The sequence below is a fragment of the Ascaphus truei genome, chromosome 3 (assembly GCF_040206685.1).
Source record: "Ascaphus truei isolate aAscTru1 chromosome 3, aAscTru1.hap1, whole genome shotgun sequence".
Taxonomy (NCBI): Eukaryota; Metazoa; Chordata; class Amphibia; order Anura; family Ascaphidae; genus Ascaphus; species Ascaphus truei.
The window spans coordinates 161481451-161504163 of NC_134485.1; the positions used below are offsets into that span (position 1 = coordinate 161481451).

Genomic DNA, 22713 nt, shown 5'->3' on the forward strand with positions numbered 1-22713 from the left:
CATGACAGTGTCCAAAATTGTACTCAATATTCAAGGTGTGGTCTTACTAATGCTGTATAAAGGGGCATAATTATGTTTACTTCCCTTCCATCCATTCCCTGTTTAATGCAAGATAAGATCTTGTTTGCCTTTGCAGTTACTGCATGACGTTGGGCACTATTGCTAAGTCTGCTGTCAACAAGCACTCCTAAATCCTTCATCAAGGATTCTCCTATGTAATCCACATTTAATTTGGAAGTCGCCTGTTTATTCTTGCTTCCCAAATGCATAACCTTACATTTATCTGTATTAAACCACATCTGCCATTTACCTGACCAAGTTTCCAGTCTCTCCAAGTCCTTCTGAAGAGAAATTACACCCTGCTCGGATTCTACTACCTTACACAATTTAGTATCATCAGCAAAGATGGAGACTTTGCTCTCAATACCAACCTAAAGGTCATTGATAAACAAATTAAAAAACAGGGGTCCCAGTACCGATCCCTGAGGTACTCCACTCACGACTTTAGCCCAACCTGAAAAAGTTCCATTTATGACAACTCTCTGTTGTCTGTCCTTCAACCAGTTTTCAATCCAATTTGCTTTATTTTGTACACTAATCTTGTGTGGAACTGTATCAAAAGCCTTCGCAAAATCTAAGTACACCGTGTCAACGGCAATACCCTGGTCTAAATTCCTACTTACCTCCTCAAAGAAACTAATAAGGGTGATCGAAGTCTTTTTGCTATCTGGGCCTCATGAAGTCCACAAATATCCAGCTTGTTCTACTAAGGCAAATCACGTAGTTAGAGCATCATTAAATCAACAACGGAGCTCCCAGATCTAAGTGGAATATATTATTTGGGTTATTGATGCATGGAATCTGCCTGCATTTCTCCCCCGTTTTCTCGCTCTTTGTCACTTTTTTCCTGTCCCGGTATACGTCCTTCCTATTATTCTTAGCCCCTCTTTAAAAGTAACGTTCTTCATGCAAGTTTATTTATTTTTTGACGATTTCTTCACAATACTGTACAGTAGGAGGTCTGTTTGCACCCCCCCCTATTTTTTTAAACTGCATTTTATTCCAAAACAATGAGCCCCAAACCTAAATTAATATGGCTGCTTAGTCCCTCCTCACTTAGTGTCATTAGTAGACCACAAAGAACATTATCTAAGAAAATGAAGATGACATTTCTTTCTGATAAGATTATTTGTAGCCGGCATGGCAAACAGGTCTGTACCGCCTGATGAAGTGGGGAAAGTGAGAATAAAAAGCAGCAATTGCTATGGGAACACTCTACAGCTGGCTTTAGGCCTTTTAAAATGAAAATAAAAAACTGCTAAGAAAAACAAACAAAATGAAGACTGGTAATCTGCTTTAACCCTTTGAGTGTTGGAGCGGTCGTGGTTGCTGAGAACACTGTCACCGTGCGGTCATGTGACCACTTCCAATAGCGGTCTTGCGACCGTGGTGGCCATTTGAGGAAACGGAAGAGGAGGAGACCCTCCTCCTTCGTTTCCTTACTGGTTAGATTGCGTCCTGCACTCCACGGGAACACAGGACGCGATCTTAGCTAAAGAGAAACACCTTCTTGGGCATGATGTAGTCCAGGGTTTCCCAAACTTTTTTTTCCGTGACCCGGTTATTTTTGAACTTCTCCTTTGTGACCCACTAAAAATTTTATCGCCTATACTGGCCTATAGGGCCTGCATAGACACACACACAGCCACTGATACACACACACACAGCCACTGATACACACACACACAGCCACTGACAGACACGCAGCCACTGACAGACACAGCCACTGACACACACACTGATACATACACACAGCCTCTGATACACACACACGCAGCCACTGACACACACACTGATACATACACACAGCCTCTGATACACACACACGCAGCCACTGACACACACACGCAGCTACTGACACACACACACGCAGCCACTGACACACACACGCAGCCACTGACACACACGCAGCCACACAGATACACACGCAGTCACACAGATACACACACACACTGATACACACACACACTGATACAGATACACACACACACTCGCTCTCCCCTATACCCACACACACTCGCTCTCCCCTATACCCACACAGACACAAACAGTGAATTAAAGGCAACGACGGATGTGAGTGACTGGAGAGGGGGCCAGGGGCACTTGGGTGGGAGGGAGGGAGGGGACCAGGGGCATTTGGGTGGGTGGGAGGGGACCAGGGGCACTTGGGTGGTTGGGAGGGAGGGGACCAGGGGCACTTGGGTGGTTTGGAGGGAGGGAGGGGACCAGGGGCACTTGGGTGGTTGGGAGGGAGGGGACCAGGGGCACTTGGGTGGTTGGGAGGGAGGGAGGGGACCAGGGGCACGTGGGTTGGGGACCAGGGGCACTTTTGGGAGGGAGGGGACCAGGGGCACTTGGGTGGGTGGGTGGGGACATGGGGCACTTGGGTGGGTGGGTGGGTGGGGACATGGGGCACTTGGGTGGGTGGGAGGGGACATGGGGCACTTTGGGAAGGGACATGGGGCACTTGGGTGGGTGGGTGGGTGGGAGGGGACATGGGGCACTTGGGTGGGATGGGGCACTTGGGTGGGTGGGTGGGAGGGATGGGGCACTTGGGTGGGAGGGAGGGGACATGGGGCACATAGGTGGGTGGGTGGGAGGGGACATGGGGCACTTGGGTGGGTGGGTGGGGACCAGGGGCACTTGGGTGGGTGGGTGGGGACCAGGGGCACTTGGGTGGGTGGGTGGGGACCAGGGGCACTTGGGTGGGTGGGAGGGGGACATGGGGCACTTGGGTGGGTGGGTGGGGGACATGGGGCACTGACCAGGGGCACTTTTTAGGGACCAGGGGCACTTGGGTGGGTGGAAGGGGGACCAGGGGCACTTGGGTGGGTGGGTGGGAGGGGGACCAGGGGCACTTGGGTGGGTGGGAGGGGGACCAGGGGCACTTGGGTGGGTGGGGGACCAGGGGCACTTGGGTGGGTGGGTGGGAGGGGGACCAGGGGCACTTGGGTGGGGAACCAGGGGCACTTGGGTGGGTGGGTGGGGACCAGGGGCACTTGGGTGGGTGGGTGGGTGGGGGACCAGGGGCACTTGGGTGGGTGGGTGACCAGGGGCACTTGGGTGGGTGGGTGGGTGGGGGACCAGGGGCACTTGGGTGGGTGGGTGGGGGACCAGGGGCACTTGGGTGGGTGGGTGGGGGACCAGGGGCACTTGGGTGGGTGGGGGACCAGGGGCACTTGGGTGGGTGGGAGGGGGACCAGGGGCACTTGGGTGGGTGGGAGGGGGACCAGGGGCACTTGAGTGGGTGGGGGACCAGGGGCACTTGGGTGGGTGGCTGGGAGGGGGACCAGGGGCACTTGGGTGGGTGGGGGACCAGGGGCACTTGGGTGGGTGGGAGGGGGACCAGGGGCACTTGGGTGGGTGAAGGGGGACCAGGGGCACTTGGGTGGGAGGCAGTGACTGGGTGGGGTGACTTACCTTGCCGCCGGACGCTTTCCCCTGCTGCCCCCGATATCCCCTGCTGCCCGGGACGGGAGGTGGGCTTGGGGGGACGGTAGGTGGGCTCGGGAGGGGGTGCCACGGGAGGTGAGCTCGGGAAGCTGGCTGCGGGGGGATGCACGCCACAGTAGGAGCTTGAACTTCCCCCTCCGTCCCACGTAACGTGCGGGCCGCAGAGGAGCTGGTACTTCCTCCTCCGTCCCACGTTGGGAGCGGTCGGGAGGAAGGGAGCGGGGGGGAGGAAGGGAGCAGGGGGGCAGGAAGGGAGCAGGCCCTGCGCAAGCGCGCGGCACCGCAGGGGGAAATCGCCGCCATTTTTTTTAAATTGAGCACGGGAGACGGGAGCCAGCCTCGCTGTGACCCGGCAATTTTGGTGCCGTGGCCCGGTGCCGGGTCGCGACCCACCATTTGGGAAACGCTGATGTAGTCAATACATGACCACAGACTGACAGTTCATATGACTTAGTGACTATATCTTGGGTCACCCAAAGGGTTAAAGGGCATTAAAAAAACTAGGGGGGGGGGGGAGAATTGCACCTTTAACATATTTTCTCAAATCAGTCTTGCGTCAAAAATATCAGCGCTAAAAAGTAGTACAGAACTTCATAAAATGTGCAACACACAGTTAGGTCCGGAAATAATTGGACACTGACACAATTTTCATAATTTGGGCTCTGTACGCCACCACAATGGATTTGGAAATGAAACAACCGAGATGCAATAGAAGTGCAGACTTTCAGCTTTAATGCAAGGGGTTGAACAAAAATATCCTATGAAACGTTTAGGAATTGCAACCATTTTCATACACAGTCCCCTTATTTCAGGGGCTCAAATGTAATTGGACAAATGAACACAATCATAAATAAAATGTTCATTTGTAATACTTTGTCGAGAATCCTTTGCAGGCAATGACTGCTTGAAGTCTGGAACGCATGGACATCACCAAACACTGGGTTTCCTCCTTTGTGATGCTTTGCCAGGCCTTTACTGCAGCTGTCTTCAGTTGTTGTTTGTTCGTGGGTCTTTCTGCCTTAAGTTTTGTCTTCAGCAAGTGAAATGCATGCTCGATCGGGTTGAGATCAGGTGATTGACTCGGCCATTGCAGAATATTCCACTTCTTTGCCTTAAAAAACTCCTGGGTTGCTTTCGCAGTATGCTTTGGGTCATTGTCCATCTGTAAAGTGAAGCGCTGTCCAATCAACTTCGTTGAATCTGAGCAGACAATATATTCCTATACACTTCAGAATTCATCCGGCTGCTTCTGTCTTCTGTCACATCATCTATAAACACTAGTGACCCAGTGCTATTGTAAGCCATGCATGCCCATGCCATTACACTGCCTCCAAGGTGTTTTAGAGATGATGTGGTATGCGTCAGATCATGAGCTGTTCCAAGCCTTCTCCATACTTTTTTCTTCCCATCATTCTGCTACAGGTAGATCTTAGTTTCATCTGTCCAAAGAATACTGTTCCAGAACTGGGCTGGCTTTTTTAGATATTGTTTGGCAAAGTCTAATCTGGCCTTTCTATTCTTGAGGCTTATGAATGGTTTGCACCTTGTGGTGAACCCTCTGTATTTGCTCTTGTGAAGTCTTCTCTTTATGGTAGACTTGGATAATGATATGCCTACCTCCTGGAGAGTGTTTTACACTTGGCTGGATGTTGTGAAGGGGTTTCTTTTACCATGAAAAGGATCCTACGATCATCCACCACTGTTGTCTTCCGTGGACGTCCAGGCCTCTTTGTGTTGCAGAGCTCACCAGTGCTTTCTTTTTTGCTCAGAATGTACCAAACTGTTGATTTGGCCACTCCTAATGTTCCTGCTACAGTGGTGTGTAAAAGAAAGTACACCCTCTTTGAATTCTATGGTTTTACATATCAGGACATAATAACAATTATCTGTTCATTAGCAGGTCTAAAAATTAGGTAAATACAACCTCAGATGAACAACACATGACATATTACACCGTGTCATGATTTATTTAACAAAAATAAAGTCAAAATGGAGGAGCTATGTATGAAAAACTAAGTACACCCTTACTGCTTCCATAGGAATTAAGATGCTAAGTAGCAGACAGGTGCTGCTAATCAAATGCCCTTGATTAATTGATCATCAGCAAGTGTGACCACCTCTATAAAAGCCGAAGTTTTAGCAGTGTGCTGGTCTGGAGCATTCAGGTGTGTGTTAACACAATGCCAAGGAGGAAAGACATCAATGATCTTAGAGAAGCAATTGTTGCTGCCCATCAATCTGGGAAGGGTTATAAGGCCATTTCCAAACAATTTAAAGTCCATCATTCTACAGTGAGAAAGATTATTCAAAAGTGGAAAACATTCAAGACTGTTGCCAATCTTCCCAGGAGTGGACGTCCCAGCAAATTCACCCCAAGGTCAGACCGTGCAATGCTCAGAGAAATTGCAAAAATCTCAAGAGTTACATCTCAGACTCTACAGGCCTCAGTTAGCATGTTAAATGTTAAAGTTCATGACAGTACAATTAGAAAAAAGACTGAACAAGTATGGTTTGTTTGGAAGGGTTGCCAGGAGAAAGCCTCTCTCTAAAAAGAACATCGTAGCACGGCTCAGGTTTGCAAAGTTGCATCTCAACAAACCACAAGACTTCTGGAACAATGTCCTTTGGACAGACGAGACCAAAGTGGAGGTGTATGGCCATAATGCACACCCCCACGTTTGGTGAGAACCAAACACAGCATATCAGCACAAACACCTCATACCTACTGTCAAGCACGGTGGTGGCGGGGTGATGATTTGGGCTTGTTTTTGCATCCACAGGACCTGGGAACCTTGCAGTCATTGAGTCAATCATGAACTCCTCTGTATACCAAAGTATTCTAGAGTCAAATGTGAGGCCATCTGTCCGATAGCTAAAGCTTGGCCGAAATTGGGTCATGCAACAGGACAATGATCCCAAGCACAACATCAAATCTACAACAGAATGGCTGAAAAAGAAAAGAATCAGTGTTGCAACGGCCCAGTCAAAGTCCAGACCTCACCCTGATTGAAATGCTGTGCCCACAAACCTCAATGAACAGAAGTAACGTTGTAAAGAAGAGTGGGCCAAAATTCCTCCACAACTATATGAGAGACTGATAAAATCATACAGAAAACGATTACTTCAAGTTATTGCTGCTAAAGGTGGTTCTACAAGTTATTGATTCATAAGGTATACTTAGTTTTTCACACATTTTGGCTTTATTTTTGTCGACAGTGTAATATGTCATGTGTTGTTGTTGTTCATATAATATAACATATAATTGTTATTATGTCCTGATATGTAAAACCATAGCATTCAAAGAGGGTGTACTTTCTTTTTCACGCCACTGTATCTCTGATGGATTTTCTTTTTTTTTTGCAGCCTAAGGATGCCCTGTTTCACTTGCATTGAGAGCTCCTTTGACCGCATGTTGTGGGTTCACAGCAACAGCTTCCAAATGTGAATGCCACACCTGGAATCAACTCAAGACCTTTTACCTGCTTAATTGATGATGAAATAACGAAGGAATAGCCCATACCTGTCCATGAAACATCTTTTGAGTCAATTGTCCAATTACTTTTGGTCCCTTGAAAAAGAGTGGGCTACATATTAAAGAGATGTAATTCCTAAACCCTTCCTCCATTTTGGATGTGAATACCCTCAAATTAAAGCTGATAGACTGCACTTTAAGCCCATATTCATTATTTAACTGTAACTTGAATTTATTTTGGTACACAGCCGAAATAACAAAACTTGTATCAGTATTCAATTATTTCCGGACCCAACTGTATGTACATAGGGTTGCCAGGTGGCTTCTCGAAAAATACTGTACACAATGGTGAAAGGTGAGATACACACACACACCTCTCTCCGCTCCATGCTGTTTACTCCTCTCGTTGCCCCACCCCCAATTCCAATCTCCTAACACTTCCTCCTGATTGGCTGCATCACCCAGCAGCAGCCAATCAGGATGGAGAAAGTTGCCCAGCCCCCTAGCAACAGTCCTGCTCTGGGAAATCCCATGGCCCCCCAAGTCTGTCAGGTCACTATGTACAGAGAGGTAATACCGGACACATACATATACAGTATTACCTCCTTTTTACTGGACAGTGTTCAAATACAGGACAGTCCGGTTCAATACTGGACACCTGGCAACAGTAGAAGGCTTCATACAGATACATGGATTTGTAGCACTGTTTCCTCAAAGCCCTCCCTCCCCCATCCCCCAGTGTGAGGGGCATAGCCTCTGCTACCTGTGTGTGGTGCGGATACCTGTTAGTATCAGGAAAGCTGAGTTGGATCTGCGATGGTATGGAGACCAGGACAGGCTTAGGGTCTTTCTCTTCTCATTGGTGTTAGTGTCTCCAGCCGTAGTGAGTTCCAGGGTCTCCGTCTCCCTCCTTCCCAAGGACTGATACTTAGACAGGAGTGTGATAACAAAAGGTCTTTATTGTATGGCATGCATCCACAGTAGATATTCCTTAAAGCAATGCAGAATCTCAGAGGTCCCAGACCTCTGGATGGTGATGGCCCCTGATCTTACAGGGCCTCTGTGGCTGAATCAGATGTTCCCTGGGAGAGAATGGGAGAGACTCACAGCTCTTTGCTTCCTCTCTCCTCCAGAGCAGGAACAGGACTAAACTTGCCACTCCCTCCTAGGAGGAACAAGAAGGGACGGGCTCATGGTCTATACCTATACCAGATAAGCTTACACAGACCATGCGTCGCCACCTTACTTCTGTCACTCATAAGAGGGGCATGAGGGGTGGGGGGTCAACAGGCCCACAGATTAACCCCTTACAGCCTGCAGCTAGCAGGACTTACATAACAGGGTGGGGAAAGATAGGCAGAAAGGGTATGTCTTGTTACACTCTCTCCTGGGTGAAAGCCCCAATGACCTCGCTTCCGACCAAATTTGGTGCTCCATCTATTAGTCCAGGACCTGAAAGATAACACAGGTTTACACATAACCATACATATAATCTAAATCACTCACTGACTACAGCGATGATACACATTATAATTCTGTAACTGGCAGAGTGTAGAAACTATTTATAATACTTGGGGTCAGGCTTAACAGCCCGTCCCTTGAAGTCCTTCACCCAAACAGAGTATACCTTAGGGGCACCTGCTTGTTGGTGAACTTCTACATACATACATACATACATAAATACATACTCCATTCCCTCATGATTGAACAAATATTAGAGTCCGTCACGAATTCTGCGTAACTGGTCTTGGCTTGAAGATAGCCAGTGATGGCAAGTTTGAGCCACTCATGCCGATGATCCTCTATCTCCTGCATTATGGGCTCCAGCACACACACAGACACACAGACACACAGACACACACTTTGTTTTTTTTACTATTGAAGAACATTTGCCGTTTCAATTCTGAAGTCACATTCTGCAGATATACTATTATAGAAATTTCCCTGCACTGGGAATTTAAAATGGTTGCGGCCATTGACACAAATTAACTATGAGAGTGCTGGTGCACCAGATTGCCACTGGACCACTTCCCCGTCTAGGAAATGTGATCGCTGTAGTAGCCATCACATGACGCGACTAGACCCCACGTGACTTACCCTAAAAAACAAGCAAGTGCCTATAACATACAGGGTACTATATTAAAGGGTATTGTAAGGGCTAAAAAAGTATAGGGGAGGATTGTCTGAACACACCAGGACATATGTTATCAAATCAAATGTGTTATTTGGGAGGGGGGGGGGGGTGATTTCTAATTTAACCAGCAGATATGTCAACCCCCAAAGACTGAAATAATTTTGGCTGCTCTGCCCCCTCCGAAGCAATGACGTTTTTTAAAAGAACTGTTTTTTTTAAGTAAAATGTAACTGAAGTCTATGCGAATACAAATCAGTGACAGTTGACACGTCTAAACTTGCCTGTTGAATTTGCGCAGCTAAGATTACGGGCCTACTGTACATTTAAAAAACAAGAAAACATTTTAGACCAGCGGGGCTAACTCCAGGACCACCGACAAGTCAGGTTTTAAGTATATCCCTGCTTCAGCACAGGTGGCTCAGTCAACAACTGTGCTGAAGCATGAATACCCTTAAAACCTGACCTGTTGACGGCCCTAGAGCACTGGACTTGGCCACCCCCGTTTTAGACTGTTGAATCAAAATCTTTTAAACGATGGCCATGGCGTTGCATGGCTGACTGCTTTTCTTTCACCGCTACACCTGACAGCAACAATCCCGCCCCATAGTATTCAGATACTCCATCATGCAGCTGCAGCATATTTATTTTCATGAGAGGGCAATTCCTAAACCTTTCCTATCCAATCTAAAACATAGATTCGGCACTCCATCTTCCCTTCGTTCTGGGTTTTTTCCCTCCGCTCTCTCCCTTTCATTCTCTCTCCTCCAACGTCTTTTTCCTTTTTGATTTACTCTCTGGTTCGGAGGCAGATATTTACTTGTCAGTTCAAGGGCAGGACAGCAAGTGAACGAGCCGACCGGAAATCTCTCATTCACAGGGATTTGGTACGGCGCTGCAAAACAGCCCTAGAGCACATCTGTCCTTCCGCACAGCTGTCTTTATCTGCAGCCTTCAATTCTCCTTCTTTTCCCCACCTCGCCGGGTTCCGCATTCTCAGAACAGAGACATTTTGCGTGTGGAGTGTGAGCGATAAAACAGGAATCAGTGTGTGCAGCGGTGCTGCGAAGCATAACCACAATTAGGCAAATGCTTTGGCTCTACCTCTTCCCCTCCATCCCCCTTTATTTTAATCAGAACCTAGATTTGTTTTCGTATTATGTGGAGTTCTTATTAACGAGAAATGAAAACACCAATGCATGCTGGCAGATAAGACTAAATATATAAATATCCACCACCATGAAATGTTGCTTTAGTATTCATAAATATATTTGTAACCCTCCCTGCCCGGCTTTAATTTATTTATAAAAATGCTTTGCCAGGAAGTAATACATTGAGTTACCTGTCTTTTTCAAGTACTTTCTGAGGGGGATTACATCGGTGTGATATATATGGCTTCTCGGCATGGGCTACCTTGACTCAGGTGCTGGATTCAGGTGGCTAGGCGATGAGACAGCAAGGTTGCATTATAAATAGGGGACAGTAACTTTTGAAGTACAACAGTCATTTATGTGTCCCCAAGCACAAGGACAGCTCATACACACAAAATCTAGTACAACTTTTTTTTTACTATAACAGACATACATGAAAATAGTTTTTCCATCAGTGCGCACTCCTAACACTCAAATGAAGCTACTTTGACTTCGTTGCTCCAAGTAGGTGTGGGACCCAGCCCCCTTATTGTGTCGGAATCATCATCAGTATTAGAGTACTCTTGGCCCCTACAGGAATCCTGGAGTGTCTTCCTTACTTGACCCCTTTTGCCTGTTTGAGAACTGCCATTTCCATACACACTCATGATCAATATTAGTGCTGATTCGTGGTTAGAGTTTATATGCCGGCACCCGGGAACCCGCTTTCCTGTAGCATGCCGTATTCCTTTTTCTTTCTCATTCAGGAATCCATTCATCCTTTTGTGGATCCTAACTTAAAGAATATGGTCCCTTTCTACAACATAAACAGAGGGGCCAATGCTATTACTTTATAAACAGTAGCGGATTTCCCATTCGGCCAGGGCGACAAAAATGTCCACCCCACATACTTTTGCAGCGCTCTCTGGCCTATCGGACCGAATGGGAAGTCATTTTATCTGTTGCGGCGAACGCCTCCTTACCTGCCGCCCCCTCCTCCTTCTGAACCGCAGTATCAAATGACGTCACGGCATCTCGTTGCCAAGGCAACACGAAATCGCAGCAAAGGCCGTCATGACGTTGCGATACTATGGTAACATGACGTGCTGTGACGTTACGTTGGTGGCGTTAGCGGCATTATTTGATGCTGAGGTTCAGAAGGAGGAGGGGGGCGGCAGGTAAGGAGGCGGCCGCAACAGCAGTACATATGGGCGGCAGATTTTTAAATCCGCCGCTGTTTATAAACATACTTATCTATTTTTCCAGAGGCTCCGCGACCTCCGGGAACCTAACCTTCTAGAATAGTCCCTTCTCCTTAAATACCCCTGCGTGACGTCTAGATCCCCATACTGTAGCAACCCAGGGTGGGGCCCTGCATATACGACAGACATGTTAGTAGCCGTTTAGGAGAAACACACACAATATATCTCTCTCTCTCATTACTCAATGCTGTGAAGCCATATTCCCCTTGCCCAAGAAGATTTCAGCCCACTAAATGGAGCTGAGACATTCACATGAATGCAGCTGATCTTTTCCTAAGCAAAGGGAAGACATCTTCACAGCATATTGAATAGGGGTTCTGTTGTCTGACAAAGGTTAACATTGATATGAAGCAGATACCACACAGTCAGCAACTGCAACTGTTCGTGGTGCTCCATAATGGATTTTTTTCTGGGTCTCCGCAGAGAAGCAGCAGCAGCAGCAGCAGCAGTAATGGTGCTTAAGCCTACGCAAATGACTGAAACTAGCTGTGCCTAGGGGACGTTGTACCATTTTCCCTTCTGTGCAGTTACAATGACATTAGTGATATATTATTTGATTCTCACATAGCGCTGCCTCTGTATGCAGAGCTGTACGTAGCATTTTCCAGGCACAATGAGTCCTTGCCCTTGCAGCCAAAAACTAATGTCGGTGCTTGACGCATAGACAGATAAAGTGGGACTTGCCCAGGCCCTCAAGGAGAATTGACAATGGGCGTCAAACCGGTTTCACCTGCGTCAAAGGCATGTTAATTCTTCCAGGAAGGGATTATAACCATACTCTGCTGTATTTAAACATCATCTGTTTCTATATCCTGTAAATTGTCAGCGGTTAACGAAAAAAACGAAATAGTATCACAACGACTCATTAAATAAAGTGCTCGTCGAAGTTCTAGATGCGAGCATTTAAACCCATGTTTGTGCCGATAAATCAAATGCAATATAAAACGCGAAAAAACAATTGCTTCATTCTTATCTCGCGTCTCTTTGCGTCAATGTACAAATGGAGCAAGACTTACTGTTCCCGGAGGGAAAATCTAAAGTTCGCAGGGCCGGGGGCACCGTTTGCCGCTGCAGGGGGACCGTGCTTCTGAATGGGATCCCCACAGCTGTGTCAGACCCACCGGGCTGCGACAACGAAGTCGGTAAGCTTTATTACATCTGTATCGAGGTCTTTGGTCCAAGTTTTACGCTTTTTGCGCGTCAATTGAGATGTAGCAAACACGGGGTTATTGTTCGTCACTTTTGTATCTTGCATTTGCGTCAATACAAGCCGCCAGGTCTTTTTGCGTCAGATGTAACAAACGCTTTCACACATTTGACGCGAAGGCGAGCAGAACGGAGCAACGAGTCAACCCCAACTCCTAATTGCACTTGATTTACGTTGATACATCTGTCTTTTTGTCTTTCTTCAATCAAAGAGGATATGTACATATCACTTTATGACTTACAGTATTTTTCTTGTTACCTTCATTTTTCATGTTTTAGAAAGTAAACGCTAAAATATGATGAGGTTTTATACTTTTTAATGGCTCGTGGTATTAAATATTCCGATATTAGGTTTATCAGCCTGCATTGGAGATAATGATATTTTGTGTCAGGAAATGCGTGTTGTCTGTTTTAAAGCAGCAGATATCCCCCACCAGCGTCTCACCCCTCCTTTTTTCACCAGGATGGGATGCATGTTGCCCCCGGAGCTGAACCACGTTATTTTCAGCCTCCTGGGACCCTTTAGTTCCAGAGACAGAGATATATATATATACTGAGTTAAGTTATGGTGAGTAAAAAAAGTGACAAAAACCATTTTTAACATGGTTCCCTATAGGCTTAAGCTTGCTGCATGGTCACAGCTTTGAGCACAGGCAGGGTTAAGGTGCATACCCAGAAAACCCACCCACAGACAGCTTTTTATTTTTATTTTTTGTAGCCCGGGTGGTGAAAAAGTGATTTCACCTCTAAAAACCGTGCTCATGGTCAAGTGAGACCAGGTGCGCAGAACTTGTGACTATAGGCTCCGGAGAGCTGCAAGTCCATGACATAGTCAGTCCTCTTCAGCCACGAGGGCCAGGAAAAGTCCTGATGTTACACCGACGTCGTCATCCGAAGAATCCGACGTCCATCCTATCCCCTCCCCGTGCAGTAGGCGCAGCAGGAGGTTCCAGGTCTTTAGGGCTTTCAGCTCACGCCTACTCGCCCACCGCAGTCTTCTCCCGAGGGAATGGCGACCACCGACCAGCACACAGTCTTGAATTCTCCGAAGAAAAATAGGTGACTGATAACCCAAAAATAAAAAAACACAATCCATGGTGGGAGTGCTCCAGTGCGCTGTGTGATGCAGTGCAGGAAGTGCTCAGACAAAACGACAAAATGTGCACAAGTGCACGCCAGACCTGGAAGCCTGGCGGGTAAAAAAATAATGGCTACCCCTCAGCGGAAGGCAATAAGGGGTGCCAGTGCAGAAAAATGTAGGGGTGTGCAAATTTATCCGTGCAAAAGTCGAAGTGCGTGTGGGAACACTTGACTCCACCAGGTTAACCACTCCTGGGGTGCCGTGATAAAATAGCCCGGGTTACATATCCGCACTTCCCGGCCATGACCAGAGGACCAAGTGCAGTCACGACGGGTCTATCCTTCACAGGACAGACCCTACACTTGATCTTAGCCAAAAGGCTGAGAGGCCACCCACAGACAGCTTTTTTTTTTTTTTCCCTCCCGAGAGGGTTGCCCCTCTTGCTCATTGGGTCCCAGTCCACTTCAGTGGATAGGGAGCTTGCCCTTGGACTGTCCAACCGAAGTCAAACCCGCCCTCAGTGCACAGTTTCCCTGAAGGTTTCAGCCCGAAAGCCTAGGTCTCCAGGGACATTGATGCCTTCCTCCGTTAGGATTCAGGACATCCGTCTCTTCCTCCCTCTGGCCCGAGGCCCGCAAGGGAGTTCGCATCATCTCCCCTCTTTCGAGGGTTGTGCAGGTGCACCCCAGCCCCGAAGGGCTGGTTGTTCGAATGCCATCCCCCCTTAGCCCAAAGGCTGAGGGATTCTGTGGTCCGGGGTCTGGACACCACCTCTCAACGAGCTAGAGGGCCAAATGCTTGCCACAGACCTTTCCTACTGAAGCCCCAGATAGGATGGTACTGCATTTGGTCATAGCTGTGCAGGCCGAGAGGAGCATTCATATCGCCTTGATCTAAGCCAAAGGGCCAAGGCACCCACAGACAGCTTTTTTTTTTTTTTTTTCCTCACGAGAGGGTACACCCTCTCGCTCATCGGATCCCAGTCCACTTCAGTGGATAGGGAGCTTGCCCTTGGACTGTCCAACCGAAGTCAGACCCGCCCTCCTTGCCCGGTTTCCCTGAAGATTTCAGCCCGAAAGCCTAGGTCTCCAGGGACATTGATGCCTTCCTCCGTTAGGATTCAGGACATCCGTCTCTTCCTCCCTCTGGCCCGAGGCCCGCAAGGGAGTTCACATCATATCCCCTCTTTTGAGGGTTGTGCGGGTGCACCCCAGCCCCGAAGGGCTGGTTGTTTGAATACCATCCCCCCTTAGCCCGAAGGCTCAGGGGTTCTGTGGTCCGGGGCCTGGACACCACCTCTCGAGCTAGAGGGCCAAATGCTTGCCACAGACCTTTCCTACTGGAACCCCATGTAGGATAGTACTGCATTTGGTCATAGCTGTGCAGGTCAAGAGGAGCACTCATCTCGCTTGATCTTAGCCAAAAGGCCGAGAAGCGATTTCAACCTTTATGGGTCTCATCAGTGTGGGGTTGGTTAACTGGGTATGCAGAGAAGCTAAAGGATGGGGTTTACCATACAGAGTTAAGTTATGGTGAGTAAAAAAAGTGACAAAAACCCTCCACAGCAAAGCAAATATGCAAATGTAAATACAACTGTATGCTCATCTGCATGTCTTAGGCAGGTCTGCAACCCCGCCTTTCACCAATATATATATATATATATATATATATATATATATATATATATATATATATAAGCACGCTTCTTCCTGGTTTTTATATATATGAGCACGCGTCTTCCTGGTTTTTAAATCTTTGGCGGATAACAAGGCACCTTCCTATTGGTCTGCGTGACACAGGCGATTCAATCCACCATTTTGATTCCCCTGCAGGAGACAGCAATGCCCTACATTTATCTGCATGTATCTCAGGAAACCAAAGGGTCCCTGGAGCTGAATGTAGCGGTCTAGGATATTTGGTCATGGCCGTTTTGCCACGACCAAATATCCGCTGGTGTTAAGCTGCCACTTATCTCGTTGCCGACAGCCATTTCGCCACCAAGGTAACATCCTACCCTTACCCTGAAAACCCCTAATACCAATGCTACACCTTACCCTAAAACCACTTACCCTAAAAACTTTAGTTAGCCCCTTAGCCTAATTCCCTACCCTTGAACCACTACCCTAACCGCTAAAACCCCTAAAATTAACTTACCTTGGAGAAGCGCCCGGTGGCCGAGTATACAGCAGCTGAGTGGTTGCGGCAAAGGTTCCCTCGGCGGTCAAATGCTGGCAGAGACTGGGCCGCGACGAGACGGCCGTGGCCAAAATGCCAGATTGCAGAATATAGCACTTTCACCCATGTAAACAGAAAAGGGAGGGAATTACAAAAACGTGCTACTTTAAAGGTGTAATTGTGAGGTACTTCTAATAGACTGAGGATGAAAAAGTGTTTTACGCCCATATATTTGGTTTAAAAGATATAATTTGGACGGAGTGAGCACCTACAAAAATGTAATATATCATTTCTTTTTGTGTTTTTCACATCTTGATTTGCAAAACAGTTACTAAAATATTCAGACAAGCTGTTACATGGCTGAGCGCTTACATTATGTTGTACTTTTAACTGCAATATTCGGGGGGGGGGGGGGAGGAATATGTCCCTCTTTCTTCCTATATACAGAGAGCCCGAGACAAAGCAGCTATTGCTTCATACCAAATGCGTGTCTTGAAACAGAAAGAAACAGTCAGTGTGGCGGAGAAACAAAGATTATAAAGAGGACTATTGTGGAGGAATACCAGGGCCTCATTAACCGGACTTAACCCTTAACCTCTTAAGAGCCACAATGTGGCACAATTTGCACATTATCCACGGCTGCAGTCATGTGTTTTTTATGAGCTGTTGAAATGTCACGTCATAGAAATTGCAAAGAGACGCTTCAGAAACTGGGCTTGCGAGGCAATAATCCTGGCTATTGTAGAGGGAGTGGAAGCCCAAATCGTGCAATTGAAAAGGTATCCCTGTGAGACCTCATGGAAGAATTCTCTCCGGACAGAATAGAGATGGGCTGTTGCAGAAGACGAATTTGCAGAACGAGAGGGGGAAGAAAAAGGAAGTGGGGTGGGGGGGGGGGGATGTATTTATTATGTGAAAGAAAAGGGCACTGTCACATAATTAGCGTGACATTTTCCTTGCGTTCGTCAAGTGCAATTTACCTCTTGTCATTTGTTGCACGTAATGTTGTGAACTGTGAGACACTGCGCTGCTATTTTTTTTTTTTTTTTAAATATATGCAAACGAAACAAAATAGGTTTGTTTTGTGCAGATACGGCTCTTATGAAGGCACCGGGCTCATTCATATTTTGTGGCCATCTGGCGTGGTGATATTGTACAAGTCACTTTATCTGGCTGTGCCTCAGGCACTAGATTGTAAGCTCTGCAAGACAGGGACTGTAAAATTATATTTGCAGCTCTGCGCACCGTGCGCTAAATTGTCATTGTGAAGCGCATACAACCATAAGAAAAGTGCTATGCAAAATACACATTATAATTATTAACTGCATTTAAACGTTAAATTAATGTTACTGTATGATGAAGCTTTGTTCCCCAAGAATAACTTGTTCCCCTATTGTTGAAAATTGCTGAAAATAAGAGCCATTCGTATTTATCTTTTTGCTTGACTTCAGTCTTCTCCATTGTGGACATTTATACCGGTCCTGCTTTTTCTGGATGCAGTATCTCAGGAATAGAAAGTGGCACAAAAAAATAATAATAATCAAAAACATTAATTATATTCAAGGAATCCATATAGCCTCTTGCGAGTACACTTTGAAGACTCCTTTTTATATTTAGTACAGCAGGGCCCCGCTTCTCGGCGCTTCACGGCGATCCGCTGATACGGCGGCACCGAGAAGGGGGCCGCCATGTTGGTTTTGAAAATCGCGCGTGCGCAGAACCAGCGGGTGCGCCCGGCGCGCATGCGCAGTCCGCAGGTTGCGCGCGCATACCATAGGTTGCACGCGCACACCATAGGTTGCACATGCGCAGAACGGCAAAAATGGCGGTTTGCGCATGCGCAGAAGTGAAAATCACCGGATCCGCTTTCCGGCGATTTTCACTATAAGGCGGGCCCCTGGAACGGAACCCGGTGCCTTGCTGTATAGCCTTGTGTATTTCAAGCAATCTTGATTCCCCTTGCTGTATTATCCTCCACTGCCGCTGTTGGGAGGCGATTCAATGAATCCACTACCCTTTCAGTGAAAAATCTGTTTCATATTTCACCTTAACCTCTCATCCTCCAGCTACAGAGCATGAAATTAAGATATCAATAATTAAATACATTAAGATTTCCTCTTTCAATTTCCTCATTTTCTGATTTGTAGAAACCGGTCGATTGCGTTCTGCACGCCAAACACCACCTGGCACACCGGGAAACGGAAGGAGTGGCTCAGGGAGTAAAGACACTGACTGGCACTGAGTTTGAAACAGGGGAGCATGATTCAATTCCTGGTGTCGTGACCTTGGGCAAATCACTTTATCTCCCGGTGCCTCTGGCACCAAAAACAGATTGTAAGCTCCACAGGGCAGGGTCCTGTGCCTGCAAAATGTCTCTGTAAAGCGCCATGTAAAATTAGCAGCACTATACAAGATCATATTATTATTTTTATTACCAGGACTCCTCTTTGGTTTCCAGAATTAGTGATGTGCCAGCGGGCGCCGCAGCCCCCTTCCTGCACTCCAAAAAAGGGTTTACAGCTAACCAGGGGTATTAGCTATCATTTCATTTTTTATTAAAAAGGTTTCCTACGCGTCCCATCGGGTGTGAAATACCGCAGCAGCAGGCGCAGCATGCAGAACAGCGACAGCCACAGATCAGATGCAGCGAGGTCCTCCCCACTCACAGGAGCTTGCAGTCTAATGAGGATTTGAGACACAGAGGAAAGCAGGCGAAACAACGGCAGATGTTGTGACTGGAGGTTTCAAATGAATCGTGATCATGCGAGCGATTTCACAATAGGTGATCAGAGAAGAAGGAAGTTGAAATTCCTGGCAGCCCTATAATGTGGAAGTAGCAGACATGGGCGGGGGTGGGGGGAACAGAGGGGATTCTCATTACCACCTACTAATCGCCCTGGGCACTTGATTATGGGAAGTCAGAATGGCTCACATACAATATGTGAGGGAAGGATTCGATTAACTACATGCCTCTCAGCTCACCCTCATGGCGAGAGAGCCTACCTCTTTTTTTTTTTTTTAAATCACAGTCACCCATGTCATTTGCTCCCTCATAATTAGTTGTGTCATTAGTGGCCCCAACAGACGTCTTCTGGATCACCCTCTTAATTATCTGAATTTTCACTAAGAGAATTGGTGCGTTGAGAGCTCATCTCGACTACAAATATTTAGCAATGCTGCTTATCGATCTTAACCCCTTCAGCGGTGAAGATTGTGAAATGCTCAGATGACGTTCCTCGCGACTTTAGTGCTGGACAGACCACTGGTCTGCAGATGCTGCCTGGACTTCTTAACCCCTTAATATTTTTGAGACACCTCATTGCCTTCTTAACTCCTCCACTGCTAGAGGGGTGAAAGATCTTAAAAATGCTTCACGGACCATAACCCACTCCGGGCTAAATAAATGTAAAAAAAACGCACGCTGTGGCTTTTGACTCCATCAGCGCTGGAAGGGCAAAAACAAACAAACAATCTTACGGTGCCATTCAGATCTCTGGAAAGACGCGGCTTATAAACAGTGTGAGACTAGAGCGGATAAGGAATGCATAAATAGCCGAGCCATATGATGCTCAATTGTTAAGGCAAAAAAAAAAAATGATAATTAGCACCTTATAAGCTCCCACAGGAACAAATTTGTCTTTTAAGGGCAAAGCAGAACAACATTGAACGTTTGGAGACATGAAAGGCGATAACAGGCGGCATGTTCCAGGTGCTCACATAAACGAGGGAAGTTTAACCAGTACGGTTTCTGTCTAGAGACTGCAACGAATGTCTCCACCAAATATCATATGGTCTGCCAACAGCAGGAGTGTGACATGTGCAGAACATTAACCCCATTATAGATAGGTTTTTTTGTTGGTACTGTATGAACATACGGTTTCAAATATACCTTTAGACAGTGCTCAACTTCTGTCCTCAAGCCCCCCACCCTCCCCAAACAGGTCAGGTCTTCAGGGTATCCTTGCTTCAGCACAGGTGGCTCAACCAGAGGCTCAGTCTCCGACTGAGCCACTTGTGCTGAAGCTGGGATATCCTGAAACCTGACCTGTTGGGGGGCTTGAGGACTGGAGTTGAGCACCCCTATCTTAAGATATGGCAACAACGCTTACAATAATTGGGCAAGTCACTCGGTTTACCCGTGTCTGAGAGGGACTCTTGCCCGTAAAATTCCATGTGCAGTACTGCGTATATTGTACACATTACACAAGAAACAAATATTATTGATATCATAGTAACTATGCATATAGTACATTTTTATCCAGTTTGTGAAATACTTAGGTCCCTTAACATGGACTATGGCAATAATGATTTGATGCACAAATTCTTTATATAAAAATACATATAAAAGCAATAAATATACACACAGATATGTAAATATGTATGCCACACACTTTTATAAAACATACAAACATACTAATATACACACACACACATATATATACATATATATATATATATATCTATATATATATATAGATATATATATATATCTATATTTATATATATTCCCCTATATCTCATTAACAGAGAGTGTAATGTAATGCTGTGAACTATAAGCTGCCTGCAATCTTCCCCGGAGCCCTCTAAAAATCTGATTAGGTCTTCTGATACCCCAACTCTTATAGGAGATCCATAACTGTTGTACAAGCCGCTCGTCAAGGCATAATTAGCAATTCACCAGATTTATTTCAAACAGGCGAGGAGGCGAGCAGGAAATCAAATTTTAGCGAGTGAAATGCGTGGGGAGAGAGGCTATTTAAAACCTGTGCATGAAATCCCACTGAACATGTATGCATTTTGACTCATTGCCAAGGGTCGCTTCCCTGTGTTTCTATATTATATGTCTGGGAGCAAATTACAGATAGACCAGGTTTATTTGCTATGTTCTATCCCCCTATCCTCTACACACAAGATCGCGCTGCCTTAACTCCCCCCCCCCACCCCAGCCTTTATTTTCCTAGTGGCAGACAAATCCCTAGTCATCCCTCAGACTGATGTACCTGAATATGCTAACTACACCCAGAAGGTCCTACATAATGACTCACTTGGAATGACTGATAACCTTAGCTTCCTTTCTCTCAAGAGCTGCCTAATTGACTCCCTCTCTTCTACCCTTTCCATTTCAGTACAGCGCTCTGTGCGGCTTCTCTACAAAACCATGCAGGGAATCTGAATCAGAATGGAAAAAAAAATAATAATCTCGTTGCGGATGCTACAGGCAGATCCACTTTTTCCACCATGAGATGGTCTCTCTGTCTAAGGTGCAGATGTAGCAGACGTTGGAATGGAACATTTGGTCGCGTCCGTCTTGTCGTGACCAAAATCCCTGACGGTGTTTGGCCGCAGAGGGACCCTTCATTGCTGGACCCCCTCCTCGCCGCTTCTAAGGTAAGGTAAGTTTTAGGGTAGGGGGTTATTGTTGGGGATTTTAGAGGTTAGGGTAGGGGGGTTCATTTAAAGAGGTTTTAGCGCTTTGGGCAAGATATAGCATAGTATTATTGGTTAAGATTAGTGATTTACCTTAGCGGCGAAATGGACCGCGGGCAAGGTCACTTGCTGTTAAACACCGGCGGTAACTTGGTCACGGCAAAATGGCAGCGACCAAATTTCCTAAACCGGCAGACGTCCTTACACCCGTGAACGCAAAACACAGAATAAAGCGTGTCCTCAATAATGCCACTGTTAAATAAATGCACCAGCTTTAACGCGATGCACCATGTTAATGGTAGAGGTAACGTCTGCTACATCTGTAGCAGGCATTGAAAAGTAGTGGTACTGCGCTTGAATATAGACAGAGCAGAAATCTTTTGGGCACCATTTTAAATATGGTTTACAGTCTACTCCGGTTACAAGTGGACCTGTTGCACATTAATGAAGTATGGCAAGTCATGGAAGTCAATGTACTGCAACACCGAAATGAATCACAGTGTGAATGACATGTTTCCAAAAAGCACCAGCACAGTGCTGAATTGGCAGAAATCCAAGTACTAAAAAGGAGTAAAATAAAAATCGCAATGACATAGTGAACTATTTGTTGAAAGCAACTTCAGATGTTATTCTTCACCCTTGTTTTGGAGTTGTTTTGATTTGAGTTGGGCTTGCCAGCCTTGATTTTCAAGCTTACTAAACGTATCTCAACCTTCTGGTTGCTGTTTGCTATAGCTACTATGTCATGGGGTCTGGCACTCTAGGGGCGGTCTAGGACGTTTGGCCACAGCCGTTTTGCAGCGACCGAGTCACCACCGACATTTAGCCGCACTCACCTCGCTGCAGGGACATTTAGCCACCAGTCACTTCACAACCAAGGAAAGTCCTTAACTTTAACCCTTAGCCTAAAAATGCTTTACCCTAAAAACCTAACCCCAGTCTCTTTACCCTAAAAGCCTAACCCCACAACACAAAATGCGAATACACGTACTTTCGTGGTGACGGCTAACTGGCTGCAGCAAGATGTCCATCTGTAGCTAAATGGCGGCGGCGAGATGTCCTATTCTGCTCCAGGGCCCATGTGTAAGGATCGGGGAGTCACGCCATCCTCGGCACACTCCCCACTCACCCCTGCTCACTGACGAGGCTCCCGCCTACTCCGCTGCTGGTTCCGCCTCTCCTGCTGGGACCACCCGTCAAACTCCTCACGTGCGCACACACACAACCAGCTCCGAGCTTAATGGCCCTTCCTCTGCCTCGAGATCGCGCTGACGTCAGGGACACGCATTTGGCGCACACAGGTCTCTCCTCAGACC

General features: G+C 46.7%; 1 long non-coding RNA gene across 1 annotated transcript in view; it reads left to right on the forward strand.

Moving 5' to 3' along the window:
• LOC142490988 (uncharacterized) overlaps positions 1 to 22713 on the forward strand; it is a 59657-nt gene that overhangs the window by 32300 nt on the left and 4644 nt on the right. Inside the window, exon 2 of the long non-coding RNA XR_012800203.1 lies at positions 21097 to 21358. This is a non-coding gene — a long non-coding RNA (uncharacterized LOC142490988). The remainder of the gene's footprint in view (positions 1 to 21096; positions 21359 to 22713) is intronic.